The 19,952-nt window shown below is 45.5% G+C and overlaps 1 protein-coding gene across 3 annotated transcripts in view; it reads right to left on the bottom strand.

Annotated features, from left to right (window-relative positions):
* Positions 1 to 19,952, bottom strand: part of COLEC11 (collectin subfamily member 11) — a 114,163-nt gene that overhangs the window by 78,007 nt on the left and 16,204 nt on the right. The gene's annotated exons all lie outside the window — the stretch shown is intronic.

Here is a 19,952-nt window from a genome sequence, read left to right as displayed (position 1 = left end):
TGTACTAACAGAAAATGTGCAATCTGCATTTAAACAAAATTTGACCGGTGCAAAAGTATGGGCACCCTTATCATTTTCTTGATTTGAACACTCCTAACTACTTTTTACTGACTTCCTGAAGCACTAAATTGGTTTTGTAACCTCATTGAGCTTTGAACTTCATAGCCAGGTGTATCAAATCATGAGAAAAGGTATTTAAGGTGGCCACTTGCAAGTAGTTCTCCTATTTGATTCTCCTATGAAGAGTGGCATCATGGGCTCCTCAAAACAACTCTCAAATGATCTGAAAACAAAGATTATTCAACATAGCTTTTCAGGGGAAGGATACAAAAAGTTGTCTCAGAGATTTAACCTGTCAGTTTCCACTGTGAGGAACATAGTAAGGAAATGGAAGAACACAGGTACAGTTCTTGTTAAGCCCAGAAGTGGCAGACCAAGAAAAATATCAGAAAGGCAGAGAAGAAGAATGGTGAGAACAGTCAAGGACAATCCACAGACCACCTCCAAAGACCTGCAGCATCATCTTGCTGCAGATGGTGTCACTGTGCATCGGTCAACAATACAGCGCACTTTGCACAAGGAGAAGCTGTATGGGAGAGTGATGCGAAAGAAGCCGTTTCTGCAAGCACGCCACAAACAGAGTCGCCTGAGGTATGCAAAAGCACATTGGGACAAGCCAATTACATTTTGGAAGAAGGTCCTGTGGACTGATGAAACAAAGATTGAGTTGTTTGGTCATACAAAAAGGCGTTATGCATGCGCTGTATTGTTGACCGATGCACAGTGACACCATCTGCAGCAAGATGATGCTGCAGGTCTTTGGAGGTGGTCTGTGGATTGTCCTTGACTGTTCTCACCATTCTTCTTCCCTGCCTTTCTGATATTTTTCTTGGCCTGCCACTTCTGGGCTTAACAAGAACTGTACCTGTGTTCTTCCACATCCTTACTATGTTCCTCACAGTGGAAACTGACAGGTTAAATCTCTGAGACAACTTTTTGTATTCTTCCCCTGAAAAGCTATGTTGAATAATCTTTGTTTTCAGATCATTTGGGAGTTGTTTTGAGGAGCCCATGATGCCACTCTTCATAGGAGAATCAAATAGGAGAACTACTTGCAAGTGGCCACTTTAAATACCTTTTCTCATGATTTGATACACCTGGCTATGAAGTTCAAAGCTCAATGAGGTTACTAAACCAATTTAGTTCTTCAGGAAGTCAGTAAAAAGTAGTTAGGAGTGTTCAAATCAAGAAAATGATAAGGGTGCCCATACTTTTGCACCGGTCAAATTTTGTTTAAATGCAGATTGCACATTTTCTGTTAGCACAATAAACCTCATTTGAATCCAGAAATATAACTGAGTCCATCAGTTATTAGATATGTGAAACTGAAATACCTGTTGCAAAAACCAAAATTGTTATAAAGAAAAAAGGTTAACATTAATAGGGGTGCCCAAACTTTTACATATGACTGTAGCACTTGGCACAGTGTTAATCTATGGGGTAGATCACGTCTGCGATTATTTTATCATGCCGAATCGGCATGCGAGAACAATCGCAGCATGCTGCGATTCGTACCGAGACTCGGACAAGTCTCGGCTCACTCGCACCAATATAAGTCAATGGGTGCGAGTGACACAACGCACATCACTTGAATATCATACGTTGACAGAAGAGGAGATGGAGGAATTACTTTCTCCGCATCCTCCCCAGCTGTGCGCCGATCCTCTCTGTACGAGAGGTTCAGAGCACAGTAGCATGACACTCTGCTCCCACTCGCAGCAGAGCAGGAGCCAAGGCTCATTAGCATATTGCATCTGATGCTCTTGCAGATTGTCAGAGGTGAGTTTGAATAGGAGAGGGGAGTAGCCAATACTGCACAGCTGAGATCATCCAAGCAAGAAAGCTCCAGAGACTCTAAGCTGAACAGTTTATCCCCTGCCCTGCTACCAGAAACCTGCACCGTTTGATATGAAGGTAAAGTGCTCCTAATCAGTCCAGAAGTGAGGGAAATCAGACTGTGGTCTTCTGGCCCCTCTCTGTCATGGTAAACCCATTACAGTACCCCACCTTTTAAGAGGGACCTCCGGAACCTCATGGCCAGGTCTAACAAGGTGTGTTGTGCGAAAGTACCGGATTAACCTGACCGCATGGACATCAGATGCTGGTACCCTTCCAGAGTACCAGATACTGAAGAGAATGATGAACCAAGTGAGAATCCATGACCTTGGCTATCTGAAAGTCTAAATTTCCATTAACAATGACCAGAGATGGAGGTGGTGGTGATGGTTCAGAGGACACAAAGTATTTTTTGAGCAGAGACTGGTGAAGCACATTATGAATCCTAAAAGTAAGTGGCACAGCAAGACAGAATGCTACAGGATTGACGACAGCCACAATCTTATTAGGACCAATGAACCTGGGACCCAGTTTCCAATAAGGGACCTTTAACTTAATGTTGCTCAAGGAAAACCACACCAAATCACCAACACACAGATCCGGACCCACCAAACCTCTCTGATCAGCTACACTCATATTTGAAACCCACCTTCCTGAAATTATTAAGAACCCTTGCTACACAGGCATAATAGATGATGAAAACATTCCTCTTCAGGTATTCCTGAGGAGCGATTCCTATTAAAAGAGCTGAACTGAGGAAGAATCGGGAATTCCCAATAGACTCATGACAACGGTTATACACTGCAAATTCAACTAGAGGTACATAAGTAAGTCAATCCTACTGATCTCAAGATTCTGGTTAATGCGTTCAGCTTGCCCATTAGATTGTGGCTGAGAGGTTGTGGAAAATGACAGATGAGTCCCCAACCGAGAACAAAACGCTTTCCAAAATTTGGAAATGAATTGCACCCCTGGTCAGAAACAATATTTGGTAGGAATTCTATGTATGTTCATGATTTCTTTTATGAAAATTTGCTCCAGGGTCTTGGCGTTGGGTAAGTCAGATAACACAATGAAATGAGACATCTTGCTGACCCTATCTAATACCACCAAAATAACTGTATTACCTGCGGATATGGGTAAATCAGTGATGAAATCTACTGACAAATGAGTCCAAGGTCTACTGAGAGACCCAGTGGACGAGTATGATGAGACTTAGAACGCGCACACACACTACAGGCAGCGACATACTCCCGAACATTCTGAAGTACCCCCCGATACCCAAATTGCCAGGTAAGGAGATCTGTAATGGCTTTACTACCAGGGTGTCAAGACAAGACAATCATGATGTTCACAGGTATGAACAGTTTACCTGAAGGACTAGGATCAGGGCCGTCTCCCTACAACCTCTTTATCAAGGTCAGAACTTATATCAGGAATGACTACCCCTTTCTGTAGTATTGGAACAGGATCACAAATATCTCCACCCCCAGGAAAACAATGGCATAAGGCATCCGTCTTAACAATCTTATTCCCCGGCCTATACATTACAAAAAAGTTGAATCTGGTGAAGAACAAAGACCACTTTGCCTGTCTAGACGTCAGACGCTTAGCAGATTCTATAGATAAAAGTTTTTCAAGATCAATGATTACCATGAAAGGATGAACTGCTCCTTCCAGAAAATTACGCCATTCTTCAAAAGCCCACTTAATTGCCAAGAGTTTCCTGTTACCAGTATCATAGTTTTTCTCAGTGGAAGATAGTTTTTAGAAAAATATGCACACTGCTGCCATTTACTGGGAGATGCATCCTGCGATAATGCAGCCTCCATCCCCAACTTAAGTCGACACAACTTCTACAATAAACAGCTCAGTGATGTCAAGATGTATAAGGATTAGCGCAGTTGCAAAACATCTTTTCAAGGTATCAAAAGCCTCCCGGGCTGGATTGGATCATGTGGAAAAGTCTGTCACTTTCTTGGTCATATCCGTCAGGAGTTTGGCTACTACCGAAAAGTTTTTGATGAACTTTACTAGTTGGCGAAACCCAAAAACCTTTGTAAGGCCTATAGGCCCTCAGGACAATCCCAATCCAGTACCGCTCAGACTTTCACCAGAGATAAGCCAAAACCTGTGGATGATAAAAAATAACTCAGAAAAGGGATCTCCTGAACCAAGAACATGTATTACTCTGGTTTGACAAATAATTTATTATCTCAGAGTATCTGAAGGACTTGCCTGACATGTACCTGATGTGACTCGAGGTCAGATATATCAAATCAAATTAAATCAAAATGTCATCAAGGTAGATCAAAACAAACTTTCCAGCCGGGTGACTAAAAATGTCATTAACAAAGTGTTGAAAGCCGGCAGGAGCATTAGTCATCCCAAATGGTATCGCAAGGTTTTCACAGTGTCCCTTAGGCGTATTGAAGGCTGTCTTCCACTCATCCCTCTCCTTGATGCAAAACAGATTGTAAGTCCCAAGGGGGATCTAGTTTAGAAAACCATTTGGCTCTCACAGTCTTATTGAAGAGGCCCGGGATAAGAGGGAGAGGGTCTGGATCCCAGACCGTGATCTGATTGAGTTTGCAAAAGTCAAGGCAAAGGTGTAATTCCCCCTCCGTTTTTCTTGACAAGTATTCAGGCAGCCATTGTGCACCCACCCTGGCTAGCTGGGTGCTCAAGCAATGTTCTTGGCAATACTGACTCCATTTCACCACCTCCCGAGTCTACCTGTCTATGACAGGGTTGCGCAGCGTAAACCAAGGTAGTCCAAGAATCACAGGAGAGCTCAAACCCTCTAGCCCATAACAGTCAATAAATTCAGAGTGCATGCCCCTACCTGTAAATGCAACATACGAACAACCTGAGTAAAATACCCCTGGCTCAAGAGCACAGAGTCAATAGCGATAAGGGGTATTCATCTACTGTAGAATATTTGTGGTTTGAGGTCATGATCCTGAACGAACCTAACGTTGATCAAATTAAACCCCGTCCCACTGTCCAGAAAGGCAGAAATGACCATTTTATCTTTGCCAAGATAGATATCGGAAATAAGTACACCTGGGTTGCCAACCTCCCTGCAACCCAAGCTTCTTAGTTTTCTGGCAACTGTTTATGGTGGGATATGGAAGGACAAGCACCCATAAAATGACCCTTTCCACCACAGAAGATACACACTCCCCTTTTACGCCGAACTACCGTTGGACCAACAGAACATATCGCCCCAATTGCATGGGTTTCTTGGTTGACTTAGACTCAGGTTCCCTTGACTCCAGGCTCCCCGCAAATTGGAGTGCGTCCTTATGTATCTGACGAAGACGGCGGTAGACATGGAAGGCCAGAGACCTGACCGCCTCAAGGGAGACCGGAGTCGCATGCAGGGCAAATGCATCCTTTAAGCTTGGAGATAACCTTAGATAGAACTGGCTACGGAGTGCGGGATCATTCCACTTAGTATCGGTGGACCACTTCCGAAATTCGGAGCAATACTCCTCTAACCAATCTCCCTGCCGAAGCTGATGTTGTGTTGACTTGGCCAGGGAGAAACTGTCAGGGTCATCGTATATGTGACCCAGCGCCTGAAAAATTTCCTCAACCGTCCAAAGTGACTGAGAGTCAGCCAGAAGAGAAAGTGCCCAGGCTTGAGGGTCACCCTGAGGTAGCGAAATTACGATCTCCACCCATTGCTCCTCAGTTCCAGAGGAATGAGGACGCAAGTTAAAGTATAACTTATCTGCCTCCCTTAACACAACAAACTCTTCTTGCACCCCATAGAGAACCCGTCAGGCAAAGCAATCTTGGGCTCCACCTGGGACTGCATGGGAGTAGTGGTCCCCAGACCAGTCATGTTTGAGTTTTGTGTAACAACAGAGTGAAGATCTGCCACCTCCAGGCTAAGTGGCTGTAGTTGCCCAGCCAGAGCAGTAATAAGTTCTAAGATGGATCAAAAACTGATAGATCCAAAGTTGTGATAGTCCGGTTATATCTTTCTTTTTTTTCGTATATGTACCTGCCTACTGTCAATGTAATGCCTTTATGCATCTGTATCTGTACTTGTTCCTGCCTTGCTGCTGTAATGCTCTGAATTTCCCCATGGTGGGACGATTAAAGGATTATCTTATCTTATCTTAAAAAATAGTATGGGCCAGTGTTAATGTCACAGTTCTTTTGTTGGAATACATGGGGTCAGGGGCTCCTTCCCTGTGCCTAACACTAGGGACCCCCTAGCTCCCCGGATTATTTCTGATGGTGAGAACGCCGAAGCTAGGTACCTTGAACTCTTAAATCAGCCCTTTATCTGTCCTCCCCAAACCATGTGTAGCTTTTAAAAATAAGCCAGTTGATCACTTTTTGAAACCAAAGTCCTGCTCCAGCAGGGATAAATTACTTTTTGAAGTTCTGTCTGGAAGTGCATGGAGGTATGACAATGCACTTACAGATTCTTAGCCTCCACTATATTCCCTAACTAGCAGCATCCTCCCCTGGCTGCTTCAAATGTCAGCGGCCATGTACCAGAGCAATCAACCATGGTGAGTGCTGCTAGTTAGGAAACACCCCAAACTGTCTGGTCACTCGCGCTGCAGCTCTGTCTGCTTAGCCACGCCCCCTTTTCTCAAACACAGAGTACGGTCTGGAGTCTCAAGCTTTCTACCCCACAATATGGGTGACAACCCCGATGGTTCCGGACTCTTCACGGAGGAGACATGCCTAGTTAGTTCCATCCCCTTACACTTGGAGCACAGCAAACAGGACTTGCACTGGTATGCGACCTTTCACATCATAGACTGTAAACAGGAAGGTTGCTCACGCACCTCCCCGGTGGAGAGGAAGCAATATATACATAATGCTTCATAACCATTGGCTGGGGAGGAAATAGCAAGTGCACACACTGGCCCTTTAAGAGGGCGGGAGTGCATACGCACATGCCCTTAGGACATGGCTAGAGACCTGGCTAGAAGTGCTGCTGGGAGCATGCGAAGCATGAGGAAGAGAGGATCCAACTGCAATGTGGGTGAGTGAACTGACACGCCGGAGACCCTGCCTGTCAGAGCAGAGACCCGTTGTGGTGCTAACGCTGGGCCAGTCAAGAATGGTCACAGAGTTGTTCTGAAGCCACTCCTTTGAGATTTTAGCTGTGTGCTTAGGGTCGTAGTCTTGTTGGAAGGTGAACCTTCGGTCAAGTCTGAGGTCCAGAGCACTCTGGAAGAGGTTTTCATCCAGGATATCTCTGTACTTGGCCGCATTCATGTTTCCTACAATTGCAACCAGTCGTCCTGTCCCTGCAGCTGAAAAGCACCCCCGTAGCATGATGCTGCCACCGCCATGTTTCACTGTTGGTATTATATTGGGCAGGTGATGAGTAGTGCCTGGTTTTCTCCTCACATACCGCTTAGAATTATCTCCAAAAAGTTCTATCTTTGTCTCATCAGACCAGAGAATCTTATTTCTCATAGTGTGGGAGACCTTCATGTGTTTTTTAGCAAAGTCAACTCTATGCGGGCTTTCATATGTCTTGCACTGAGAAGAGACGTCTGTCAGGCCACTATGCCATAAAGGCCTGACTGGTGGAGGGCTGCAGTGATAGTTGACTTTGTGGAACTTTTTCCCATCTCCCTACTGCATCTGTGGAGCTCAACCACAGTGATCTTGGGGTTCTTCTTTACCTCTCTCACTAAAACTCTTCTCCCATGATTGCTCAGTTTGGATGGACGGAAAGGTCTAGGAAGACTTCTGGTGGTCCCAAACTTCTTGCATTTAAGGATTATGGAGACCACTGTGCTCTTAGGAACGTTGAGCACTGCAGAAATTCTTTTGTAACCTTGGCCAGATCTGTGCCTTGCCACAATTCTGTCTCTGAGCTCCTTGGCCAGTTCCTTTGACCTCATGATTCTCATTAGGTCTGACATGCACTGTGAGCTGTGAGGTCTTATATAGACAGGTGTGCGCCTTTAAAAATCAAGTCCTATCAGTTTAATTAAACACAGCTGGACTCCAATGAAGGAGTTACAACCATCTCAACGAGGATCACAAGGAAACGGACAGCATGTGACTTAAATATGAGTGTCTGAGCAAAGGGTCTGAATATTTATGACCATGTGATATTTCAGTGTTTCTTTTTTTCATAAATTTGCAAAAATTTCTACATTCCTGTTTTTTTTCTGTCAAGATGGGGTGCAGAGTGTACATTAATGAGAAAAAAAAGAACTTTTTTGAATTTACCAAATGGCTGCAATGAAACAAAGAGTGAAAAATTTAAAGGGGTCTGAATACTTTCAGCACCCACTGTATATGAGGCTATTAATACTTTTAGTATTTCATTTCACAGTGATATAAAATGATGTAACTAAGGGACTCTTAATGTAGGATCTAAACCACATTCTAGGCTCTGGCACTTTCCTTCAATAGAGTTCTCCTAGCCTCCATGTCTAACCACAAAGCAACAAAGTCCCACAAATATGCAATGCTAGATGATAAGAAGGGCAACTTTGGAGACACAGCTGCCAGTCTTTAAAGTATGAAATTTTGCCAACTTTTTACCCTCATACACATTAGTTGTCAGTGATTACTGTGGTACACAAAAACGATTCTAGTATCATTAATGCTTTTGATTCAATTTTACTCTGAATTTCAGTTTTTAACATCAGAGTTTCATCCGTTTTTCTCGTATGTAAAAAAAAATTATTGAGGTTTTTGAAGCTTCTATCAAACAGCGACAGTGGATGGCATCTGAGCGCTATCTGATTTTTTTTCCCCGACCCATAGACTTGTATTGGCGATTTTAATCCATGACTCAGATCGGACATGTCTCCTTGATTTTGTCTGGAGCATTCCGTCCACAGAAATACACAGACATATTAGCATCTCACTAGAGTATAATGGGTATGAATTCTATCCGTGAAAAACGTGGAACAAACCCGTATGTGGAAAAACTTACTTCTGAAAGAGCCCTTAGCTTGCTATCAAATCCTCTTGACATCAGTGTGATCTATGAACCATTATCTAATGTTTGATAATTGTACAAAGATTTTGTCCATTTGCCCCACCTGTGAGGAACTGGTCATTTAATAAAGACTATAGGACAAACAGACATAGAGCGGAGTCCACAGATCTAAAGGATAAAGACTTTTTCCAGCTTGGAGCATCGGTTACATCGATATTATTGTGTCTTATTAGATATTTGCTTGATCATCAGTTCAGACTCAGGAATCAATGTTTCCATTCAGTGACAGCGAGCAGAGGAAGGCGTGCAAGTTGAATCTTATATATACCTACGGCCAGACACAAGATTGCCAAAGGTAAATATGCTTTATTCTGTTATCTAAAGGAAAATGTTTGGGGAAGGGAGAAAAAGACACCAAAGGTTTAGTCAGGCAGTTGTTGCAGTGACTTTGAAGGGAGAGGTTCCAACCTGGGATGGATGGATGGTCTATGGAGTTTTGGAGATCGATTGCCAGCTGGGCTGGTTCCTCCTCCTATGGTTGAGGGATATGTCGTCTGGATTTCACAAACATTCTTAAGGATTGTTGGTCCTGGATACATAGACATCGGTTGTGTTATTTGTCTGGAGGAGCCTGGACTGTGACTACGGGCGATACGAAATCTGTGGGCCAACCAAAAGTTGAGAGACAGTGAGTATCGCCTGGTATGGGGCAGTGGGACTATCGGCACACGGGAGGGGATTTTGTGGACTGAGGACATTGTATTTTGTTCATCTACCTGGATTTGTTGCAATACCATGGATGTATGGAATAAAAATGGTTGCATCGTTAACCTGCCTAGGTGAATATTACAACCCACAATCTCAGATCTTCACACCACCTATCATAATTTGATGAATGCCCATTTGATTTGCATAAAATTATCTGTCAGGAACTTAAGTTACCCATACTTGCATGCTTGTACTTTGGACATAACTCAGCCTTGCATTACAGCCTTGACTACTGAAGCTTTGCCCCAGCCATGTGCCTGCCAGGGTGATTAGTTATGGTTTGTACATTTTTTTTGTGGCCAAAAACTATTGGCGTAACTGTATTGGGTGCACAGGTTGCAGTTGCACCTAAGCCTAGGGAAGCCCCAAAAGACCTTTTGGCCTACATAAGAAGGCCTATACTAAGACCTGTAATAATTGGGGGCCCTGTTGGAGATTTTGCATTGGCGCACACAAGCTTCAAGTTACGCCATTTTCAATAACAGTCATTTCTGTCCGACTTTTGCCACAGCGCTGTACTATCTGCATCCAATTATTTTGGCTCGTCAGTCATTCTGCTTACCTGGCTACCACACTCTGCGTGCACCTGACCATGGCTGCCATCTCTCTCCAGTTAGCCAAATTGTGTATACAAGTGGCCAGAGCTGATCTTTTTCTCTGGTGAACCAAGCTGTGCGTACCCCTGACCACGGCTAATCTCTATTTTGATTATATTCCTTCACCTGCAACTGGGCTATTTGCTGGGGACTATACTAGGACCATGATCTGCAGACTACTTGAAGCAAAGTCCAGTGTAGGTAAAGGATGGGTCGCTAAGAATGTGAAAACCGGTTTAGCCTGTGCCAACCTGATTATGACTATTCCATCTTTTAGGCGGCTACAGTAGATGTGGACTGTGTGGTCGCCTTGCCTATTGGACTTCAGACGCAAGAACAAGCATCACTAAATCACTAGCATATTTCCTTGCATTACACAAAATATGCAATGGCAATGACTTATCCTTAAATAGCCATGTAACTTGAGATAACAAAGCGGAAAGAAAGAAGCTTCGGAAATAGATCGCGACTACTTATCTCAAGTATGGTATTTTTATTTGTGGCAAATTCTTAAAATGTTTATCCATATTGGCATATGTCTCCAGTTTGCATGCTACATCACATATGGTTTGAGTTAAAGGGGCTGCTGAGGCTGCGTCCCATGTTGCCTGGGGGAAAGAATAGGGGACAGGCCCCATGACCCAGGAAGAGGGGTTGTGACTAAGCCAGGAAGTGAGGAGAAAGCGGAAAGCGCGCAAAGAAAGAGTGAGCTCCCCGCCGTCAGTGAGAGCGGAGGCATGTGTGCGAGAGGCAGCGCGGAGCCGTGCTCCAGCAGAACTTCAGCAGGCGCTCCAGTGAGAAAGTGTGTGTGCAGAGTGTGGTGCTCATGCGGAGGAGCGGGGGCCGGGTGCAGGATCCTGAGGTGTGTTCCCCAAGACTGATAGACACGCAGCAGCTCCCGTGTTGGTCAGAGTACTCCGAGCGAGAGTTGGTTGGGAAAAGCTCCTGGCCACAGATCTGGGACAGCTGTGAGAGATTTACTGCGTGAGAGATTTACTCGTATCGGTGGAAGCGCAGAGCAGAGCAAACCGAGCAGAGCCATGCAGAGCAGCCATTCAGGTTACGGCAGCTTTGAGTACAGCGCACGTGCCGCATAGAGAAGGCCGAGTACTTGACAGACATTTGCAGTCTACCTTGCCAGTTGACACTTGCCAGTCCACTTTGGACTCTGTCAGTACTGCGACCCTGTTTGCTTTGGTCGCACCAACTTATGAACTAGGGGCTCAGCGGTAGGTGCCGGAGACCGACCACTGCCGCTAGAAGACAGACCGTTGTTTGCAGGACACCACTGGAACAGCACTCCACCAGCCGTTGTTGGCACCACTGCCTTCAGAGCTTCAGTTGTGGACGGGGAAGCCTCTGACACGATAAGTATTTTAAAAAACTGCCATTATCTTGTTTATTGCTCATTATACAGTATATATATACCTATTGCTTGCTATTGAACTGTTTAATTTATCTCCCTTTGAGGAGTTAACCTCCTGTTAAATTAAAACTGTTAAATTTGTTAACCCTTGCTTTGCTTTCTGTCTGTCACTGCATCCCACAACCTGCTTACACTTGGCATAGTTGGCAGGATGCAGTCCAAAGGCACAGAGGTGGCAGACCAAGCGGTCATCGGTGCCCCAAGGGCCAGCTAACCGTTGGGGGCGATGCATAGTTATCTCCCAAAGTTCCTGGGGAGCAACATGATGTTGTGGGACTAGACTGAAAGAGTTAGGAGAATGCTGCGGATGTACCCCAAGGCCCCTGCGTTGCAGGCAGAGATAGAGTTAATGTCCCTAGACGGTGAGGCCCGGTATTCTGTAATGTTCCACCCCCCTAATGAGGGGAAACTTTGACCAAGGTACTCCAGATCCTAGAGGAAATGCACGAAGATCCCACTGATGTTGGGGAACTGCATATGAGCTTGTTCCACGTGTCCAAAGGCCAAAGGGAGGGGGAGTCCATGACTCAAATTATGAACGCGTTGCAAGAGATCCATGCGGCGATCGCTAAGCGGGACGATGTGGGTGTGGGGCCTCTTGATGTAATTTTGAGAGACCAGCTTGTGGTAGGCTTTTTACAGATGCGCTGCTAAAGCAGGCATTGCGTGAGCGCTTGCGGGCCAATCCGTGCATGTCTTTCCTGGAAATCGGGCCGGATGCGCACACGAGCAGGAGCAGAGGACCGCAGGCTTGGCAGGGATGGTCCGGAGTCTCGAAGTACCTAACCCTGATCGCAGCAGAGCCGGAGTGGTCCCTCGAATTACGGCAGGAAATGCGGAAAATGAAAGCAGAAATAGGGAGCCTAAAGGAAACCCTTGCTGCTACCTTGGAGTCCAATCCCATGCCCTGGGTAACTTATGGCAAGAGATAAGTGAAGTTAGAGGAGAGATATGGAGGGTAAGAGAAACAACAGCAGCAGCCCCAGAATTTAATCCCATATCCTGGGATGAAGAGCGATTACAGAGGGGGTATGCCTCTCCTGGAGGACGGCGATCCAGACCGAAGCGCCCACCAGACAGGTGCAGAAGTGAGTGTTGGACTAGTGGAAAAATGGGACACCTGTCAAGGAGTTGCCCTACATGAGACAGCCGATGGCGGAGATTCGCTCACCCCTCCAAAGGTCATGCTCACAGGAGAGAAAGCCGCACCTGGAGACAGACCTTGGACAGGGAAACCCGCCCTCGAGGAACAGAGTGGAGAGAGAAGGTCCACCCATCGCAGAGTGACCATGGATTACGGACAAACACTTGGAACAAATGGTAGGGTGAGCGGATGGGAGTCTCACCCAGAGCAAGATAGAGGCTCGACATTGGATGCTGAGAAGTGAGGGAGAAGGCATCATCTGCCTACAGCGAGATGTCTGCGTTACTCAAGAGCATGGAGGTGAATCGGGTGGAGCCAGAGTGCGCGAAGAATGTCGAAGATGATGACAACCCCAGTGAAGAGGCGGAGGTAGGGCTCACACCTAGTGCACAGTCAGATGACTTAGTGGAGGAGGGCATTGAATGCTATGGATAAGAGCCCGATGTTGAAATTCTGCATGAGATACCTGAGGTTCTGAGTACTCCTGACGCGAATATTCAAGAGGTGCCTCAAAGTACTCAGAATGACCACTCTGGTGTTCTGCCCATACAATATACGTAGATTCATTCTCTTTGGCAAAACGAAATGAAAGAGAGAGGCAGAAATGGGTGAAAAAAATGTGGGCTTCTGGCCCACCTCCGAAGAACATAAAGGGGCGCAGAATCCTCGCCCGTGCAATGGCGAGCTGAAGGAGAGGAGAAGTGTAAGGAGGAACACCAGGCTGCAGGAGCCTACATCATGCTGGGTCCGGAACTGCTGAGGATGCGTCCCTTGTTGTCTGGGGGAAAGAATAGGGGACAGGACAGGCCCCATGACCCAAGAAGAAGGGGTGTGGCTAAGCCAGGCAGTGAGGAGAAAACGCACGAAGAATGAGTCAGTTCCTCGCCGGCAGTGAGAGCGGAGGCAGGTGTGCGGTGCGCTCCGCAGCGAGAGAGGCAGCCCAGAGCCGTGCTCCAGCAGAACTTCAGTGGGCACTCCGGTGAGACAGTGTGTGTGCAGAGCGCCGTGTGCCCGGCTGTGCAGTGCGGTGCTTGCGCAGAGGAGTAGGGGCCGGGTGCAGGATCCTGAGGTATGTTCTCCAATGCTGATAGATGCGCAGAGTACTCCGAGCGAGAGTTGGTTTGGAAAAGCTCCTGGCCACAGAGCACAGATCTGGGACAGCTGTGTGAGAGACTTACTGTGTGAGAGATTTACTGAGAGAGAGATAAGTGCGCTCCATGACTGTGAGTACAGCGAACATGCCGCATAGAGAAAACCAAGTACTGGACAGACATTTGCGGCCTACCTTGCCAGTTGACACTTGCCAGTCCACACTGGACTCTGTCAGTGCTGTGACCCTGTTTGCTTTGGCCGCACCAACTTATGGACTAGGGGCACAGCGAAAAGTGCCGGAGACCGACCACTGCTGCCAGAAGGCAGACCGTTGTTTGCAGGACAAAACTGGAACAGCACCGCGCCAGCCACTGTTGGCGCCCACTACCTTCAAAGCTTCAGTTGTGGACTGGGAAGCCTCTGACATGATAAGTGATTTAAAGAACTGCTGTTATCTTGTTTATTGCTCATTAACTTTGCTTGTTGCTTGCCATTGAACTGTTTAACCCTCATTTAACCATTTATCTCCCTGCTAGGAGTTAACCCCTGTTAAATTACAACTATTAAATTTGTTAACCCTTGCTCTGCCTTCTGTCTGTCACTGCATCCCGCAACCTGCTTACATCTACAGTGGTGAGATTCAGCTGGGTCATCCTGGTACTGCAAAACCGGTTGTAAAATTAACAGCCAGTTCGACAATTCAGTACGGATCCCCAATGGGTTCAATTTTATCAGGGCCAATGACAGCGGGATAGAATTGAAGAGATATGCAGATAGTTCATAAGGGCAGATGAAATAGGGGGAGTGGGCAATGTGGAGGTAATATTTGATAGAAAACAGTGTGGAGGGCATATGTCTTAAAAACAAAAGTGTGGGGGTCATATTTTGTGTTGGGAAGACGGCAAATGGCAATTATTTATTTAGAGACACAGCATAGGGTTATTTATGGCACAAAAGGGAAGATATTTTTATATAGGAGCATTAAAATGACAATGTTATTTTTAAAGGCACCATGTTCTCCAGAAGACCGGAGAAGATGGAAGTCTGCAGAGACGAACTGTGGATAGGAAAAGTCATCATGGGATCTGTACCAAATGAAGAAAAAAAGCAAAAGAATGACTCCAATCAGAGAAGATGTCAACTATAAGGTACCTGGATGTAAATGTTTATTTGTGATACTGACTACTTCCCATTAATACTGTGGTCCCTGTATGGTCCGCAGTCTGATGATGACAGGTAACAACCAGTATCTCCAGTCCTTATCAATGTATACGAGAACCTGAGAATTGTATGTATATGGTGAGTGGTGACCTGACTTTGCCATTGATCGCTGTGCTACAGTCGGTGCTATCGGCATGTACTCCATGATCTGATCCTGTACTACAGATGAAGCAACCCATAACGCGTCAGATGACATGCTACATAACTACGTCAATAAAGTAGTAAGGGTTACTATGTTATGAGCATTAAACCTTTGGATTTGATGGGGGGATTGAAAGATGAATGTTCTGCTTTGATGTGGTGTGCAATCTGTATAGATTCTGTTTGTTCATGGCATGCTTGTCTAACATCTACTACATTATTAGACTCAAGGAGTTATCACTGTTTTACCTGTGGTGTTACATAGGACTGCAGAGAGCATCTACTACATTAACAGTACTCAGAGGCAGTGGAAGACACCGACAGAAAAGGGCCTCTTTGAACAAACAGTTTAATAGTTCTGTCAATGACAGAAGCTGCTTGCTGTTTTGGAGGTTGAAGTATTGCGGCTGAAAAGTTTGCACCAATGATATGTCCACCCCTGCCCACAGTATATTCCCCCCATACGCAATATGATGTCCTCCCCACAGTACAGCCCTGCACACACAGTATGATGCCCCCCACAGTACATTCCCATACACATAGTATGATGCTCCCACGGTACATTCCCCCACGCACAGTATGATGCCCCCACAGTACATTCCCTCACATAGTATGATGCCCCCACAGTACATTCCCCACACACAGTATGATGCCCCCACAGTACATTCCCCACTCACAGTATGATGCCCCCACAGTGCATTTCCTCACATAGTATGATGCCCCCACAGTACATTCCCCAAAGTACATTCCCCCACATAGTATGATGCCCCCACAGTACATTCCCCACACACAGTATGATGCCCCCACAGTACATTCCCTCACATAGTATGATGCCCCCACAGTACATTCCCCACACACAGTATGATGCCCCCACAGTACATTCCCTCACATACTATGATGCCCCCACAGTACATTCCCCACACACAGTATGATGCCCCCACGGTACATTCCCTCACATAGCATGATACCCCCACAGTACATTCCCCACACACAGTATGATGCCCCCACAGTACATTCCCTCACATACTATGATGCCCCCACAGTACATTCCCCACACACAGTATGATGCCCCCACAGTACATTCCCTCACATAGTATGATGCCCCCACAGTACATTCCCTCACATAGTATGATGCCCCCACAGTACATTCCTTCACATAGTATGATGCCCCCACAGTACATTCCCCACACACAGTATGATGCCCCCACAGTACATTCCCTCACATAGTATGATGCCCCCACAGTACATTCCCCACACACAGTATGATGCCCCCACAGTACATTCCCTCACATAGTATGATGCCCCCACAGTACATTCCCTCACATAGTATGATGCCCCCACAGTATATTCCCTCACACACAGTATGATGCCCCCACAGTACATTCTCCCACACAGTATGATGCCCCCACAGTACATTCCCTCGCATAGTATGATGCCCCCACAGTACATTCCCTCACATAATATGATGCCCCCACAGTACATTCCTACACACACAGTATTATGCCCCCACATTACATTCCCTCACAGCATGATGCCCCCACAGTACATTCCCTCACATAGTATGATGCCCCCACAGTACATTCCTTCACATAGTATGATGCCCCCACAGTACATTCCCTCACATAGTATGATGCCCCCACAGTACTTTCCCTCACAAACAGTATGATGCCCCCACAGTACATTCCCTCACATAGTATGATGCCCCCACAGTACATTCCCTCACATAGTATGATGCCCCCACAGTACATTCCCTCACACACAATATGATGCCCCCACAGTACATTCTCACACACACACAGTATGATGCCCCCACAGTACATTCCCTCGCATAGTATGATGCCCCCACAGTACATTCTCCCACACACAGTATGATGCCCCCACAGTACATTCCCTCGCATAGTATGATGCCCCCACAGTACATTCCCTCACATAATATGATGCCCCCACAGTACATTCCTACACACACAGTATTATGCCCCCACAATACATATTCTCATAGTATGATGCCCCCACAGTACATTCCCTCACACACAGTATGATGCCCCCACAGTACATTCCCCCACACACATTATGATGCCCCCACAGTACATTCCCTCGCATAGTATGATGCCCCCACAGTACATTCCCTCGCATAGTATGATGCCCCCACAGTACATTCCTACACACACAGTATTATGCCTCCACAAAACATTCCCTCATAGTATGATGCCCCCACAGTACATTCCCTCACATAGTATGATGTCCCCACAGTACATTCCCCCACACACAGTATGATGCCCCCACAGTACATTCCCTCGCATAGTATGATGCCCCCACAGTTCATTCCCCACACACAGTATGATGCCCCCCCAGTACATTCCCACATACACAATATGATGTCCCCACAGTACAGTCCCACACATAGTATGATGTCCCCACAGTACAGTCCCACACACAGTATGATGTCCCCACAGTACAGTCCCACACACAGTATGATGTCCCCACAGTACAGTCCCACACACACAGTATTATGCCCCCACAGAACATTCCCACATACACAGTATGATGTTCCCACAGTACAGTCCCACATATACAGTATTATGCCCCCACATTACAGGCCCACATACATAGTAATACCTAATACATTATACAGTCATATGTAAAAGTTTGGGCACCCCTATTAATGTTAACCTTTTTTCTTTATAACAATTTTGGTTTTTGCAACAGCTATTTCAGTTTCATATATCTAATAACTGATGGACTCAGTTATATTTCTGGATTCAAATGAGGTTTATTGTACTAACAGAAAATGTGCAATCTAATAATAATAATAATCTTTATTTTTTATATAGCGCTAAAATATTCTGCAGCGCTTTAAGTTTGCACACATCATCATCACTGTCCCCGATGGGGCTCACAATCTAAATTCCTATGTCTTTAGAATGTGGGAGGAAACCCAAGTGCCCGGAGGAAACCCACGCAAACACAGGGAGAACATACAAACTCCTTGCAGATGTTGTCCTTGGTGGGATTCGAACCCAGGACCCCAGCGCAGCATGGCTGCAGCGCTAACCACTGAGCCACCGTGCCGCAATCTTCATTTTAACAAAATTTGACCGGTGCAAAAGTATGGGCAACTCAACATAAAAGTGACATTAATATTTCGTAGATCCTCCTTTTGCAAAAATAACAGCCTCTAGTCGCTTCCTGTAGCTATTAATGAGTTCCTGGATCCTGGATGAAGGTATCTATGACCATTCCTGTTTACAAAACAATTTCAGTTCAGTTAAGTTTGATGGTCGCCGAGCATGGACAGCCCTCTTCAAATCATCCCACAGATGTTCAATGATATTCAGGTCTGGGGACTGGGATGGCCATTCCAGAACATTGTAATTGTTCCTCTGCATGAATGCCTGAGTAGATTTGGAGTGGTGTTTTGCATCATTGTCTTGCTGAAATATCCCTGCGTAACTTCAACTTCGTCAGATTCTTGCACATTATTGTCAAGAATCTGCTGATACTGAGTTGAATCCATGCGACCCTCAACTTTAACAAGATTCCCGGTGCCGCCATTGGCCACACAGCCCCAAAGCATGATGGAACCTCCACCAAATTTTACTGTGGGTAGCAAATTTTTTCCTTGGAATGCTGTGTTTTTTAGCCTCCATGCATAACGCCTTTTTGTATGACCAAACAACTCAATCTTTGTTTCATCAGTCCACAGGACCTTCTTCCAAAATGTAACTGGCTTGTCTAAATGTGCTTTTGCATACCTCAGGCGACTCTGCTTCTGGCGTGCTTGCAGAAACGGCTTCTTTCGCATCACTCTCCCATACAGCTTCTCCTTGTGCAAAGTGCGCTGTATTGTTGACCGATGCACAGTGACACCATCTGCAGCAAGATGATGCTGCAGGTCTTTGGAGGTGGTCTGTGGATTGTCCTTGACTGTTCTCACCATTCTTCTTCTCTGCCTTGCTGATATTTTTCTTGGCCTGCCACTTCTGGGCTTAACAAGAACTGTACCTGTGTTCTTCCATTTCCTTACTATGTTCCTCACAGTGGAAACTGACAGGTTAAATCAACTTTTTGTATCCTTCCCCTGAAAAGCTATGTTGAATAATCTTTGTTTTCAGATCATTTGAGAGTTGTTTTGAGGAGCCCATGATGCCACTCTTCATAGGAGAATCAAATAGGAGAACTACTTGCAAGTGGCCACCTTAAATACCTTTTCTCATGATTTGATACACCTGGCTATGAAGTTCAAAGCTCAATTAGGTTACAAAACCAATTTAGTGCTTCAGGAAGTCAGAAAAAAGTAGTTAGGAGTTTTCAAATCAAGAAAATGATAAGGGTGCTCATACTTTTGCACCGGTCAAATTTTGTTTAAATGCAGATTGCACATTTTCTGTTAGTACAATAAACCTCATTTGAATCCAGAAATATAACTGAGTCCATCAGTTATTAGATATATGAAACTGAAATAGCTGTTGTAAAAACCAAAATTGTTATAAAGAAAAAAGGTTTACATTAATAGGGGTGCCCAAACTTGAACATATGACTGTATGTGTTCAAAGAGGTATCACTGTGTGATATTTGTGGTGTTACATAGGACTGCAGGGAACACATAACTCATTACCTACAATTATTTTATGGGTGAGGAAGGGACGTCTAACTGGGTGTGGTCTGCAATAAAGGGCATGGCCTGAAAAAGGGATGGTACTTCCCTCAAGTACACAATGAGCC

Source organism: Dendrobates tinctorius, unplaced genomic scaffold (assembly GCF_039654945.1).
Source record: "Dendrobates tinctorius isolate UK_male_01 unplaced genomic scaffold, ASM3965494v1 ptg000021l, whole genome shotgun sequence".
Classification (NCBI taxonomy): domain Eukaryota; kingdom Metazoa; phylum Chordata; class Amphibia; order Anura; family Dendrobatidae; genus Dendrobates; species Dendrobates tinctorius.
This window is presented reverse-complemented; position numbering and strand designations above follow the sequence as displayed.